We start from the raw sequence: 15,211 nt of genomic DNA, 5'->3' as shown, positions 1-15,211 counted from the left end.
ATGGGTTGTAATGAGCCAAAACTTCTTTGGACGTGATTAAGTCTTTGCATTTATGGAAGGCACGTTTACAGTCTTCGCTCCATTTCCAAATTACTCCTGTTTGTAGCAGTTCATTAAGAGGGTGCAGAAGAGTTGATAAGCTCGGTAAAAATTTATGATAGTAATTTATTAATCCCAGGAACGACCTTAATTGTGAAACATTTTCAGGTGCTGGGGCTTTTATGACCGCTTCAATTTTTTCGGATGACTTATGCAACCCTTCCTTATTAATTATGTGGCCACAATATGATATTTGATTCTGGAAAAATTCGCACTTGGGGCGATTTGCTCGTAGGCCCCGTTCTCTCAGCCTAGTGAGCACCTGCTCGAAATTGGAAGGTGCTCATTGTCGTTTTCTCCTGTTACAAGGATGTCGTCTAGGTAGCATTGAGTCCCCGGAATCCCTTGGAGGACTTGCTCCATAGCTCTTTGCCAGATAGCTGGAGCGGATGCTACTCCGAAAACCAGTCGATTGTACTGGTACAGGCCCTTGTGTGTATTTATCGTGAGATACTTTTTAGAGGCCTCTTCAACCTCCATCTGTAGATATGCCTGTGCCAAGTCAATTTTGGTGAAATGTTTCCCTCCGGATAGTGAGGCAAAAATATCTTCTATCCTCGGAAGAGGATACTGTACCGTGTGAAGGACTGGGTTTACAGTCACCTTGAAGTCTCCACAGATGCGAATTTTTCTCTGTTCTTCAGATTTATCATTATTCAACGTTTTCTTCATGACCGGGACGATGGGTGTTGCCCACTCGCTCCAATCTATTTTGGATAATACGCCTGCCTTTTCCAAATTCTCCAGCTCTGCCTCGACTGCTGGACGAATTGCGTATGGCACCGGTCTTGCCTTAAAAAACTTGGGAATTGCCGCATCTTCCACTTTTATTGAGGCGGTGATGCCTTTCAAGGTTCCTAGTTTCTCTTGAAACACTTCCTTGGCGTTGGCCAAGATGTCTTTTAATCGTTCAGGTATGACGTCATCATCATTTTTTTCCTTACTGGTCACCGTCAGTGCCTGAATGGAGTGCCAGTCTAAACGTATTTTCCTGATCCATTCACGTCCCAACAGCAGTGGACCACCATCTTGTAGAACGTATAAATACAACTTCTGTATTTCCTTGTCGTTGTATACAACAGGCACCCTTATTTTTCCTTTGGGGTATACTTTCTGCCCCGTATATGTTTTTAAGATAATGGATGTGTCTTTTAAAGGTATATGCGGAAATAGCCGCTCGTAATCCCATCGATTTATGACGGTCAGAGCTGATCCTGTATCTAGCTCCATTTTAACTGGGGACCCTGCTATCGTGAGGGTAACCCAAATGGTCTGGTAATCTTCTTTGGCAATTACATTATGTAATTTGAGACAGCTTAGTCTCTTGTTTTCGGAGTCGCTATCGCTCTTCTGGTCTTCGGAGCTACTGTCCGTCATCATTTGTACCTTTCTGTACTTTTCTTTATTGATTTTTTTTTCCTGTCCGTGGATTTTTTTTGTCCAGCTCAGCATACCCGTGCAATGTGTCCAATCTTTCTGCATTGCCTGCATGCTTTGTCCTTGAACCAGCAGTCCCTCTGGTCATGGGTGGATCTGCCGCAGCGATAACATCTCTCGAAACCCTGTGTCATTTCATGGGTGCTGAAGTCTTGTGTCTTTTGTTGTATCTCTGCAGCTCCTCTTGCGGCTGCTTCGTATGATACAGCCATACTGAAAGCCTTGTCCAGTGTCAAATCTTTCTCAGAAAGCAGCCTTTTCTGTGTTCCTTCACTTAGGAGACCACAGACGAATTTGTCTCGAAGATAATCTGCTAGTCCTGCCCCGAATTGGCAGTGCTTTGATAGCTTTCTTAATTCGGTGAGGTAATCAGCATTACTTTCATTCTTGTGTTGATTCCTCTTGAAGAATTTGAATCATTCCGCTATCAGCAGTGGTGTTGGGTTTAAGTGCTCCTGTAGAGTATCAACAATTTCCTTAAAATTCTTGTCCTTTGGTTTGGCTGGAGTGATTAAGTTTCGTAACAGCCCGTATGTCTTTGCGCCCATTAGATTTAGAAGTACTGACGCTTTTTTATCATTTTCTATTCCATTTGCGGTGCAATATACCTCCACTCTTTCCACATATGTGGTCCAATCCTCTATATTGTTATCAAAAGCATCAATATTGCCAGCCTTAGGCATCCTGGAAAAAAAATGGCGCTTCCCGCGCTTTTCTTTCTTTCCTGCAGAAAAGATGTGGCGCTTCCCGCGCTTCCTCGCCGCTGCTGCCGATGACAATGCTGCAGAAAAGATATGGCGCTTCCCACGCTTCCCCGCCGCTGCTGCCGATGACAACGCTGTTTTCCTCGGTTTTTTATTTTTTAAATTTTTATTATTTACAGGTGGAGACTCGTTCCCGCCGGACTCTCTCTGCTAGGTGTGGACGCCGACCTGCTTGCAGCGCCGGCCGTCTCCCGAGTGCTCCCTCCCCGTCTGTTACTGCTTGCCTCCGCCTTCGCTGCTTGGCCTCGCTGCAGAGCCTGCCGATGGAGACCCAGCCCGACGCCCAGGAAGGATTACTGCAGTACCTGCCACCAGCTCGGCTAGCTGGTGAAACCACAGCTTTTTCTTTTTCTTGCTTTTCTTCGACTTTGGACGTCTGAGGAATTGATGTCCTTGAGGTGCTGCCGAATTGCAGGTAAATCCATTTCCAATTCGTCGCCACTGTTGTGTCCGTGTGTTAATAGAGACATTGAAGGCAGGAGTTGGTTTCACAGGTGTTTACTGAACAAAGTCTGGAGGTGCACTAACTGATACAACACAATATACAGGCTTATATAGCCCGAGTGGCCATTACCGGCATTACAGTACACAGGGGGCTCTTAAAGGCACATACACTACAGCTCCTGTTGTCCTTTGGGGTCTGCCGTCGTCACGTGGTCGCAGGGTGCGGCGATGGTGTCGTCTGTGTAAAATACCCTCCCTTTTCCTCCGTTAACATCTTCGTTGGGTACTTTGCAGTGATGGGTCTTCTTCTTCTGGTGGTTTGGTTGCTGACGGTTTTGCTGCGGTTGGGGCTCGGTTGGCGGTTTTTACCGTTAATATGATTTTTCTACCCAAGCTTCAAACGCCAGCTTATTATTAATTGACTTTACTATCCATGCTTCAAATGCCAGCTTATAACTAGGCCGTTTGTCCCCCAATGCTTCTTCTTGCTGTCCTTCTCTGCCTATCGGTTTTACTGTTCGTCTCGTCTCGTCTCGTCTGCCCATTTGCGGCCTGTGTGTCCTGTGCATGCTCGAATTTGGGTTCGTTCTTCTCCCCGTTTGGCCCCCGGTGTTGTAATGGGCATCCTCGGCAAGAGGCAAGAGAGCGAGCAAGAGTCCGAGCAAGAGAGCGAGCGCTACCGGTGGGCCTACAATTATACCCGGTTCTTCTCCCCTTATCTGCACGCCAAATCAGGTCACTTCTTTGTCTAACTTTTGGCGGGCTTGTCTAAAATGATTACAGTCATTTACTTTAACGATTTCTGGGCGGTTGTCTCCTGGTTTAATGGCTTCGATATCCTGGCTGTTTGTTATTTATGAAACTTAATCGGGTTTTCCTGACTCGGTGGCCACGTTGATCTGTTACCGATTATGTATGCAAAAGGTTGATGGCCTCAAGATTAGGTCCATCCTGACTTGATCTGTTCCAAGGTGAAGAATGCATATTCTGTGTTTACCTAGCTGTCTGGCTTTACAAAGTCTTTCACAGATCCATGCATGTTAGGTTTCGTTTCGGGGCCTGCCTTTTGCAGGGCCTTGCTTTTAAAATCCTGTAGATTTTGGTCACGAGGTTACAGAAGCCATTTTTGGTACCTTTTTAATAACTTGTCCATACAGGGTCTCTTTATCCATAACTTTCGGGGAATGTGGGAATTTTAAGAACCCTACAGCTACCCTCCTCCTTTTCCATTTTGCATGTCTCTTCTAAAAGTCAAAATATCCTGGAATATTTAGTTCCCAACTTGGCCACTTTGCAACCACGTCTCCGTAATGGCTATTAGATCAAACCTATTAATTTCTATCTGCGCTATTAATTCATCTATTTTGTTGCGAATTCTTCGCACATTTAGATATAGTGCCTTTAGCTTTAACTTTTTTCTATTTTTCCCTGATGTCATCTTAGTCACTAATGCCCTATTACCTTTGTTAAGCTCTCTGTCTCTTCTTGACCCACTCTGCTTATTTTTACCCAGATCACTACTCTGCTCTACAGCCTTGACATTTCTCTTACTGCTTTTGAATTTACACTCTCCTTAATCCTCCCACTCTCCCTTCATTAGGTTATAGCCCTATCTACTGCCCTAGTCATTTGATTCACCAGGACACTGGTCCCAGCCCAGTTTAAGTGGAGACCAGCCCAACGGAATAGCTCCCTCTTTCCCCTGTACTGGTGCCAGTGCCCCATGAATCGAAGCCCCTGCCTCCCACACTGCTCTTTCAGCCACACATTTAATCTTCTAATCTGTTTGTCCCTAAGCCAATTTGCACGTGGCTCAGGTAACAATCCAGAGATTATTACCTTTGAGGTTCTGCTTTTTAATTTCGAACCTAGCTCCCCAAACTTTCTCAGCAGAACCTCATTCCCAGTTCTACCTATGTCATTGGTTCCTATGTGGACCACGACAACTGGATCCTCCCCTTCCCACTCCAAGTTCTCCAGCCACGAGGAGATGTCCTTAACCCTGGCACTGGGCAGGCAACACAACCTTCAGAACTCCCGATTGCGGCTGCAGGGAACAGTATCTATCCTCCTGTCCCCTACCACTACCACATTCCTTTTCGTTCCCCCCACTTGAATGTACCATGGTACCACGGTCAGCTTGCTCATCCATCCTGCAGACTTTGGCTCATCCACACAGGCAGCAAGAACCTCGTACCTAGTTGGGTAAGGGCAAACGCCAAAGCTCCTCCAGCACTGCACCTGGGGGTCCCCTTACCTGCCTGAGTTACAGTCACACCCTCCTGTCCCTGACCACTAACCAGACCTGTAGCACTACCTAACCTAAGGGATGTGACTGCCTCCTGGATCAAAGTGTCCAGGTAACTCTCCCCATCCCTGATGCCCCGCAATGTCTACACCTCGGACTCCAGCTCAACAACTTTGAACTGAAGTTCCTCAAGATGCACACACTTACTGCAGACGTGGTCGTCCGGGATCACAATGCACACCACCTGCACTGCCATCCCCATATGACCTTGCTTTATTTATTTAGTTAATTAAAGTTTAATTAATCAACTTAGCTTATACTTTTTAGTTTTTAAACTAATGACTTGATCTCATTTAAGTTATAGGTATATATCGATATTTGATGATATGTGGTGTAGGAGGTTTTGGTTTGGGGTTTGTGTCTGGCCAGTCAGTCATGTGCCTGAGCTGCTCCAGCCCTGTGCGGTTCGAATCGCTTCCCCTTTGGTTCTGACCACCGGACTTATTTACAAGTAACGATATAGACAAACGAGACCAGTGGTTCAGTGCAAAGAAAACCAATGTTTATTAAAAATAGAGAAAACAATTACAATACAGAGAAAAATCACTATGGATGCAACACAATTACACTTAACGGGGGGAGGAGAAACGGACACATCGAGGGAAAATGACTAAACTGACACTTTAGCAATTCCCCTTAACTCCCACCCTTTGCACCTATCTAGATTGTCTTGTAATGGGCCAGAAAATTGATGCTCACCAGTCTAGGATGTTGAAACGCCTGCTCCGTGCCCTGTTGCCTGCCGATGTTTTAGGTTTTCACTGCCTCAAAGCAGAGATACCCCAGTAATTCAAACGTAACTGCGGGTATCCTACTTCACTGGACGGGCTCTTCGTCGACGATCCTCTCGCTGGGTTGATGATATGGCAGGGCACCGGAGGCGAGGCAGGAGAGAGAGAGAGAGAAATGGCCTCCCGAGGGACTAGTTATACCCTTCCCGGTAGCCCTTATCTCCCGCCAGATCAGCTCATTTCTTTTGTCTGATCTGGACGTATTGAAAATCATACAAAGGGTACCGATCTGGGCCCATCAACCTGGATGGCCGGTAATCGGTTTTAAACGCCTCATCAGTGTTCCCCTTTGTCCAACTGGTTTCGTGATGGGGACATTCCAGTCTGAATGCCCCGTTGATCATTTGTAAACAGTGTTGATGTTCTCTAAATGAAGGTCTGAATGCAGCTAAGCTTGTCCCACTACATTATGAATAGGCCTTGCCTGCTCTTGATTGTTTGTGCAAACAACCTTGATGATTTTTAATCAGAGGCCCGAATGCCACTGGGTTTGCTTCTCATGCATAAATGCAGAAGGTCTGTCCGCATTCGAGTTTTCTGGAAAGTTCCTTCTCACAGTCATCAGAATACAAGTTTGTCAGTCCAAACTGAAGCTTACAGGCTTTGGCCATGAGGCTGACCGCAGCCATCTTGTTGAGCCCTGGATTCCAAACTCAGTCCAACCAGGGCTTCTTTAATAAACCAAAAGTAAATCTTCGGGGGGGGGGTGGGGTAGACATGAAATTTGCAAATCCTTTCAGTGGCAAATAACAGCAGAGCTGGATTCACACTTGCTGTTCTCAACATAGCAGTTTCCTGATCAGGGGTTGGCACCGAGCAAAGTTTTTGCAGGATGGATTTAAAGTGAGAGGGAAAGTGGCAAATCATGTTTGCCTTTTGCAGCTCCTGGTGGGAAATTACAATTCACGAGGAATATTAATAAAAGTCTATTGGATCACTCAGCTTCCCAGAATAGAATTGCTTCCAGTCTCCCTGGGGTACAGGTCTCTGACTCGTCTTCTGTTTCATGTCAATAAAGTGACAAATGCTTTTTGCATTCTTTCTAAGATGCATGCACAGAATGCCCATGTGATGACTTTCAAACACTAAACCTTAGTTGAACCAACAGTTTGTAGAATCTCTGTCACACGCAAGAGTCCTGCAGTGTATTTGGACTTTCAGAAGGATTTCGATAAGGTCCCGCATAAGAAATTAGCATGTAAAGTTAAAGCACATGGGATTGGGGGTAAGTTACTGACTTGGACAGAGAACTGGCTGGCAGACAGGAAGCAAAGAGTTGGAATAAACGGTTCTTTTTCCAAGTGGCAGGCAGTGACTAGTGGGGTACCGCAGGGATCGGTGCTAGGACCCCAGTTATTCACAATATATATTAATGATCTAGACAAGGGAACTACATGTAATATCTCTAAGTTTGCAGACGACACAAAGCTGGGTGGGCGTGTGTGCTGTGAGGAGGATGCAGAGAAACTCCAGTATGATTTAGATAGGTTGGGTGATTGGGCAGAAACATGGCAGATGCAGTATAATGTGGATAAATGTGAGGTTATCCACTTTAGTGACAAAAACAGGAAGGCACATTATTATCTGAATGGCAATAGATTGGGAAAAGGGGAAGTGCAATGAGACCTGGGTGTCCTTGTGCACCAGTCGCTGAAGGTAAACATGCAGGTGCAGCAGGCGGTTAAGAAGGCAAATGGTATGTTGGCCTTCATAGCGAGAGGATTCATGCACTGGAGCAAGGATGTCTTACTGCAGTTGTACAGGGCCTTGGTGAGACCACACCTTGAGTATTGTGTGCAGTTTTGGTCGCCTTATCTGAGGAAGCATGTTCTTGCCATGGAGGGAGTGCAGCGAAGATTCACCAGACTGATACCTGGGATGGCAGGAATGACATATGAAGAGAGATTGGGTCGATTGGGCTTGTATTCGCTGGAGTTTAGAAGAATGAGAGGGGATCTCATTGAAACTTATAAAATTCTAACAGGACTAGACAGACTAGATGCAGGAAGGATGTTCCCGATGGTGGGGGAGTCCAGAACCAGGGGTCACAGTCTAAGGATAAGGGGTAAGCCATTTAGGACAGAGATGAGGAGGAATTTCTTCACCCAGAGAGTGGTGAACCTGTGGAATTCCCTACCACAGAAGGCAGTTGAGGCCAATTCATTAAATATATTCAAGAAGGAGTTAGATATATTTCTTAAGGCTAAAGGGATCAAGGGATATGGGGAGAAAGCAGGGACAGGGTACTGAATTTGGATGATCAGCCATGATCTCATAAAATGGCGGAGCAGGCTCGAGGGGCTGAATGGCCTACTCCTGCTCCTATCTTCTATGTTTCTATGCCATGGAGTTGCTGCTGAAGTTATTGATGTGTGAGGACAGGGCTGGTTTTAATTCAGGGCAGGAATCGGGGGTGCGGGGAGCCAAAGCGGTCAGAAAACCGTCTGCCCCCAACCCAGGACCATGAGATTATGGGCTGGATGTTAACTCAGAGGTGGGGAGGGAGCAGGGGAGGTGGGGGGATGGATTGTGTTCGGAAAAGCTGGAAGAACGGGTTTCCCTCAGGACCTGCTGATTCTTTTCTCCATTTCCCGGCTGAAGCCAGCCAGTATGAGAGGCTGGCTGACTGCCGGGCGGGTAGGTCTTCGGTACCAAGCCACAGCCGGGGAATGGAGAGGAAGGAGGGAGGGATCGAGGAGTCTGGGGGTGGAGGAAGATCGGGAGTCCTGTGCCAGGGGAAATTGTGGAGGCCGGAGCAGGGGGAGGAAGATCGGGAGTCATGAGCCGGGCAACATCGGGGAGCCTTGGGTGGGCGGGGGTGGGATGTGTGATCGGAGTCTGGAGGCCACAAGGAAGATTGGCAGCCAGAACAAGGGGGAGATCGAAAGCATTGGGGGTGATTTTGGAGCCTCATGGAGGAGATCGGAAGGGCCAGGGGGAGATCAGAAGGGTGAGGGGGGGGAGGGTGTCCAATCTCAGGGGGTAGGTGAAGCAGGTAAGCTGGATCCTCTAGGTAAATGGAAAGGCACTTACTTCCTGGATCCAGCAGCCCTCGCCTCCCTTTAGCTGCCGGGTTTCCCGAGGCCCGGGAAACCTGGCTGGCCAGGATAAAATTTCAAATGGGGGTTAAGTGTGAGGCTCCCAGCCTCATTAAAATATTTGAATTACCAAGCTGCCTCCTGCGAGTGGGTTGGTTGCTCGCCACCCCGCCCCCCCTCCCGCCCTGCCTCCATTAAAACTGGAAGTGGGGGAGATGGACGCGAGTTGGGGTTGGGATTCAGATTTTAATATTTTAACGTCCCACCCGACCCCAGCCACCTGTTTTTGGGAGTTAAAATTCTCCCCTATAACTCTAGGCCTCATTTCCGTGCCCCGGCACTGACACCTGCCCAAAGCCTACGGGACTGACCTCACCCGGGGTGACGGGTGTTGAAGTCAAAATTGATGGCTGGGTCACAGAAATGGTCCCCGGCAAGGTAAATACAGATCGGTGGGGGCGGTGGGGTTGTGTGGGGTGTTTGACAAGTCTGCGATGAGGGGACAGATGGAAGCCCAGAGCAGGGCAGGCCCAAGGTATCCTTGTGCGGCCAGGGGGCTGTTACGTATTGTGTGTTCTCCTCCCACCTGTGGTGACGCTGTCACAGGAGATAAATGGTTGGGTGTTCTCGGTTAATTTTAGCTCTCTTTGTTCGGAACTTTCCAGAACTTCCTTTCCTTCCAATAAAGCACTTCATGTTTGAATCTCTGGGTTCTGAGCCCTAAATTGTGTCTAGGTAGAAAGGTACCGACACAACAAGTGGTGACGAGGATCGGATGAATCTGTGTTGTGGGAACTTTCTTGTTTTCGACTACAAAACACTCGGAACAGAGATTGCAGCATCACATTAACGTTACGGCAGTGAGTAAACAGAAATTTTAATTTGAAACGTGAGATGGCTACTATATTAGGAAACATCTGTGATTTTGATGAAAATGTGGAGCAATGGAGTGCATATACGGAACGTCTTGACCATTTTGTGTGGTGTATGTGCCTTTAAGAGCAATTATGGTGTATGTGCCTTTAAGAGCCCCAGGTGTGCGTAATGCCGGTAATTGCCACTTGGGCTATATAAGCCTGTGTATTGTGTATATCCTTTAGAAACCCCCCCCAGACTTGCTTAGTAAATACCTATGAACCAACTCCTGTCTTTAGTGTCTTTATCTACACACGGACACTACAGTGGCGACGAAGTGGAAACGGACTTACCTGCAATTCGGCAGCGCCTCAAGGACATCGATTCCTCCAGCGTCCAGAAGACTCAAGGAAGTAAGAGAAACTGTGGTTTCACCAGCTGGCCAAGCTGGTGACAGGTACTGCGCTAATCCTTCCTGGGCGTCAGGCTGGAGCTCCAGCGGCGGGCTCTACAGCTGAGACAGGCAGCGAAATCGGAGGCAAGCAATAATGGACTGGGAGGGTGCACTCGAGAGACGGCCGGCGCGGCAAGCAGGTCAGCGTTTAGACCTCCGTCGGGAACGAGTCTCCAACAGTGAATAAACGGAAACCACAGTAAAACAGCGTTGTTATCGGTAGCAGCGGTGGGAAAGCGCGGGAAGCGCCATATCGTTGCTACAGAGAGAGAAAAAAAAAAGCGCGGGAAGCGCCATATCTTTTCTGAAATGCCTAAATCTGGTAATATTGAGGCTTTTGATGGCGAAATAGAAGATTGGACCACATACGTGGAAAGAGTAGAGGTTTATTGCACTGCAAATGGAATAACAGATGAAAAAAAAGCTTCAGTACTTCTGAACTTAATGGGCGCGAAGACATACGGGCTGTTACAAAATTTAATCACTCCAGCCAAACCAAAGGACAAGACTTTTAAAGAAATTGTTGATACCCTGCAGGAGCATTTAAACCCAACACCGCTGCTGATAGCGGAACGATTCAAGTTCTTCAAGAGAAATCAACACAAGAATGAAAGTAACGCTGATTACCTAACCGAATTAAGAAAACTATCAAAGTACTGCCAATTCGGAGCAGGACTATCGGATTATCTTCGAGACAAATTTGTTTGCGGTCTCTTAAGTGAAGGAACACAAAAAAGACTGCTTTCTGAAAAAGATTTAACATTGGACAAAGCTTTCAATATGGCTGTATCATACGAAGCAGCAGCAAAAGGAGCTGCAGAGATACAACAAGAGACACAGGACTTCGGCACCCATAAAATGACACAGGAGTTCGGAAGATGTTATCGCTGCAGCAGATCCACCCATAACCAGAGGGACTGCTGGTTCAAGGGCAAAGCATGCAGGCAATGTGGTAAGATTGGACACATTGCACGGGTATGCCAATCTGGACAAAATAAATCCACTGACAGAAAACAAAAAATCAATAAAGAAAAGTACAGGAAGGTACAAATGATGACGGACAATAGCTCTGAAGACCAGAATAGCGATAGCGACTCCGGAAACAAGAGACTAAGCTGTCTCAAATTACATAATGTACTTGCCAAAGAGGATTACCAAACCATTTGAGTTACCCTCACAATAGCAGGGTCCCCAGTTAAAATGGAGCTAGATACAGGATCAGCTCTAACCGTAATAAATCGACGAGATTACGAGAGGCTATTTTCGCATATACCTCTAAAAGACACATCCATTATCTTAAAAACATATACGGGGCAGAAAGTCTACCCCAAAGGAAAAATAAGGGTGCCTGTGGTATACAACGGCAAAGAAATACATAAGTTGTATTTATACATTCTACAAGATGGTGGTCCACCGTTGTTGGGACGTGAATGGATAAGGAAGATACGTTTAGACTGGCACTCCATTCAGGCACTGACGGTGACCAGTAAGGAAAAAAACAATGATGACATCATACCTGAACGATTAAAAGACATCTTGGCCAACGCCAAAGAAGTGTTTCAAGAGAAACTAGGAACCTTGAAAGGCATCACCGCCTCAATAAAAGTGGAAGATACAGCAATTCCAAAAATTTTTAAGGCAAGACCGGTGCCATACGCAATACGTTCGGCAGTCGAGGCAGAGCTGAAGAATTTGGAAAAGGCAGGCGTATTATCCAAAATAGATTGGAACTGTCTGTGTGGAGTTTGCACATTCTCCCCGTGTTTGCGTGGGTTTTCTCCGGGTGCTCCGGTTTCCTCCCACAGTCCAAAGATGTGCGGGTTAGGTTGATTGGCTATGATAAAAATTGACCCTTAGTGTTAGGGGGATTAAATACGTGGGGTTACGGGGATAGGGTGGGATATGTGTTGGTGTAGGGGTTACGGGGATCGGGTGGGATATGTGTCGGTGCAGGCTCGATGGGCCGAAATAGCCTCTATCTGTACTGTGAGGTTTCTGTGATTCTGTGATTCTGTGAATGGGCAACACCCATCGTTCCAGTCATGAAACAAACATTGAAAAATAACTCTGAGGAACAGGAAAAAATTTGCATCTGTGGGGACTTTAAGGTGACTGTAAACCCGGTCCTTCACACGGTACAGTATCCTCTTCCGAGGATAGAAGATATTTTCGCCTCACTATCCGGAGGGAAACGTTTCACAAAAATTGACTTGGCACAGGCATATCTACAGATGGAGGTTGAGGAGACCTCTAAAAAGTATCTCACAATAAACACACACAAAGGCCTGTACCAGTACAATCGACTGGTTTTTGGAATAGCATCAGCTCCAGCTATCTGGCAAAGAGCTATGGAGCAAGTCCTGCAAGGGATTCCGGGGACTCAATGCTACCTAGACGACATCCTTATAACAGGAGAAAACGACAACGAGCACCTTGCCAATTTGGAGCAGGTGCTCACTAGGCTGAAAGAACGGGGCCTACGAGTAAATCGCCCCAAGTGCGAATTTTTCCAAAATCAGATATCATATTGTGGCCACATAATTAATAAGGAAGGGTTGCATAAGTCACCTGAAAAAATTGAAGCAGTTATAAAAGCCCCAGCACCTGAAAATGTTTCACAATTAAGGTCATTCCTGGGATTAATAAATTACTATCATAAATTTTTACCGAACTTATCAACTATTCTACACCCTCTTAATGATCTTCTACAGACAGGAGTGATTTGGAAATGGAACGAAGACTGTAAATGTGCCTTCCATAAATGTAAAGACTTAATCACATCCGAGAAAATTTTGGCTCATTACAACCCATCACTACCAATCAGACTGGCGTGCGATGCATCCCCTTACGGCATAGGAGCGGTATTGTCCCATAGATTCCCTGATGGCTCGGAACGGCCGATAGCTTTTGCGTCACGCTCATTGAACTCAGCTGAGCGTAACTATGCCCAGATAGACAGGGAAGCACTCAGCCTGGTATGGGGAGTGAAGAAATTCAACCATTACCTACATGGACAAAAATTTACCTTGCTGACTGACCATCAACCCCTCATCTCCATATTCAACCCTAAAAAAGGTGTTCCCATTATGATGGCACAAAGACTACAGAGGTGGTCCCTTTTTCTAGGGGCACACCAATACAACATTGAATACAAAGGGTCAAAACAGCATGGGAATGCTGACGGTTTATCACGCCTACCGTTGCCAACGATAGAAGAGGCACCTACAGTAGACCCAGTAGAGATATTCCACTCTACCATAGTGGAATGTCTACCGGTGACAAATTCTGCCATTTAAAGGGAGACAAGAAATGACCCTACTCTCTCACGGGTCTACGATTTAACAGTGAAGGGATGGCCAGCACATGGCGAACCACTGTTGCCAGCATTCTCGCAAAGAAGAGAACAGCTGTCAGTGTGCCGAGGAACCTTGATGTGTGGATCCAGAGTGGTGATTCCACCCAAACTCCAGGATAAAGTGCTAAAGGAGCTTCACGAGGGACATCTGGGTGGAGTGAAAATGAAGAACCTAGCTAGGGCGTTTGTATGGTGGCCAGGTATCGATGGAGGCATCGAAGACATGACCAAGAGCTGCCTAGGATGCCAGAAGGTCCAAAATGCTCCGCCACAGGCCCCTCTACATCCATGGGAGTGGCCCTCATCTCCCTGGCAAAGGGTACACATCGACTTTGCTGGTTCATTTATGTACTCAATGTCCTTAATCGCAGTTGATGCACACTCCAAGTGGCCGGAGGTATTAAAGATGTCCTCCACCGCCACGGAAAAAACCATCACAGTATTAAGGACCATATTTGCCAGGAATGGGCTGCCGGAGCAGATATGTTCTGATAATGGACCGCAATTTGTGTCCGAAGAATTCAGAAAGTTCTTAAAGAACAATGGGGTAAAGCACTACACGTCCGCCCCATACCATCCCGCCACCAATGGATTGGCTGAAAGGTTTGTCCAGACCTTCAAGAAGGCCATCAAGGCCATGGGTAATGAAGACATAAAACTTCAGCACAAGGTGGATAACTTCTTATTTGCATATAGGAATGCAACGCATATGGTTACTAACCAAACTCCCGCCATGATGTTCTACAATAGAAACCTAAGATGCTGGCTGGATTTGGTCAAGCCCAACATCCGAAGGGACGTGGAGAACCGGCAGTTTCAGGGCATGAATGAAAGGCCAACTAGGGCCTTCCAGATAGGCCAACCGGTTTTGGCCCGGGACTACCGTACCGAGAAATGGCAGCCTGGAACTATCTGCACACGATTAGGACCACTGATGTATACCATGGACATCGGAGACAGCATAATAAGGCGCCATGCTGACCAAATCATCAAGTCATCCGAAAAGGGACAACCTACACCACCACTCTATACATCTAACGATGAAGTAGAGATACCCATATCTACCTCCGATCCGGTGATACTGGAGCCTGATGAACCCGACACTGGCCTTCAAGCCGAATCAGCCTTGCCAGAAGAACCTACTACACCACCAGAAACTACTACACCCCCGAGGCGTTATCCGGACCGAGTCAGGAAGCCTCCTGAGAGACTAACTTATAATTAATTAATACAGCAATGTATATTATTTTGCATATAACATGTAATTAATAATTACTTAAAATATGATGTACTAGTTAGCTAGAAGGGGAGGAATTGTGGTGTATGTGCCTTTAAGAGCAATTATGGTGTATGTGCCTTTAAGAGCCCCAGGTGTGCGTAATGCCGGTAATTGCTACTTGGGCTATATAAGCCTGTGTATTGTGTATATCCTTTAGAACCCCCCCCCAGACTTGCTTAGTAAATACCGATGAACCAACTCCTGTCTTCGGTGTCTTTATCTACACACGGACACTACATTTTGTATTGGCAAATGCGGTGGCAAATGAAAAGGTCGTGCCTACTGTGGTAAACCACTGTTATACCTGTCTGTATGTGTATGTGTATTCCACTAGGTACAGGTCTGGACATGCCTCGGCTGACTCCTCCCACTATTCCAGGTATATAA

This window comes from Somniosus microcephalus, chromosome 24, assembly GCF_052327205.1.
Source record: "Somniosus microcephalus isolate GS21.2 chromosome 24, FLI_Smic_1.0, whole genome shotgun sequence".
Taxonomy (NCBI): Eukaryota; Metazoa; Chordata; class Chondrichthyes; order Squaliformes; family Somniosidae; genus Somniosus; species Somniosus microcephalus.
Note: the sequence above shows the minus strand (reverse complement) of the source record.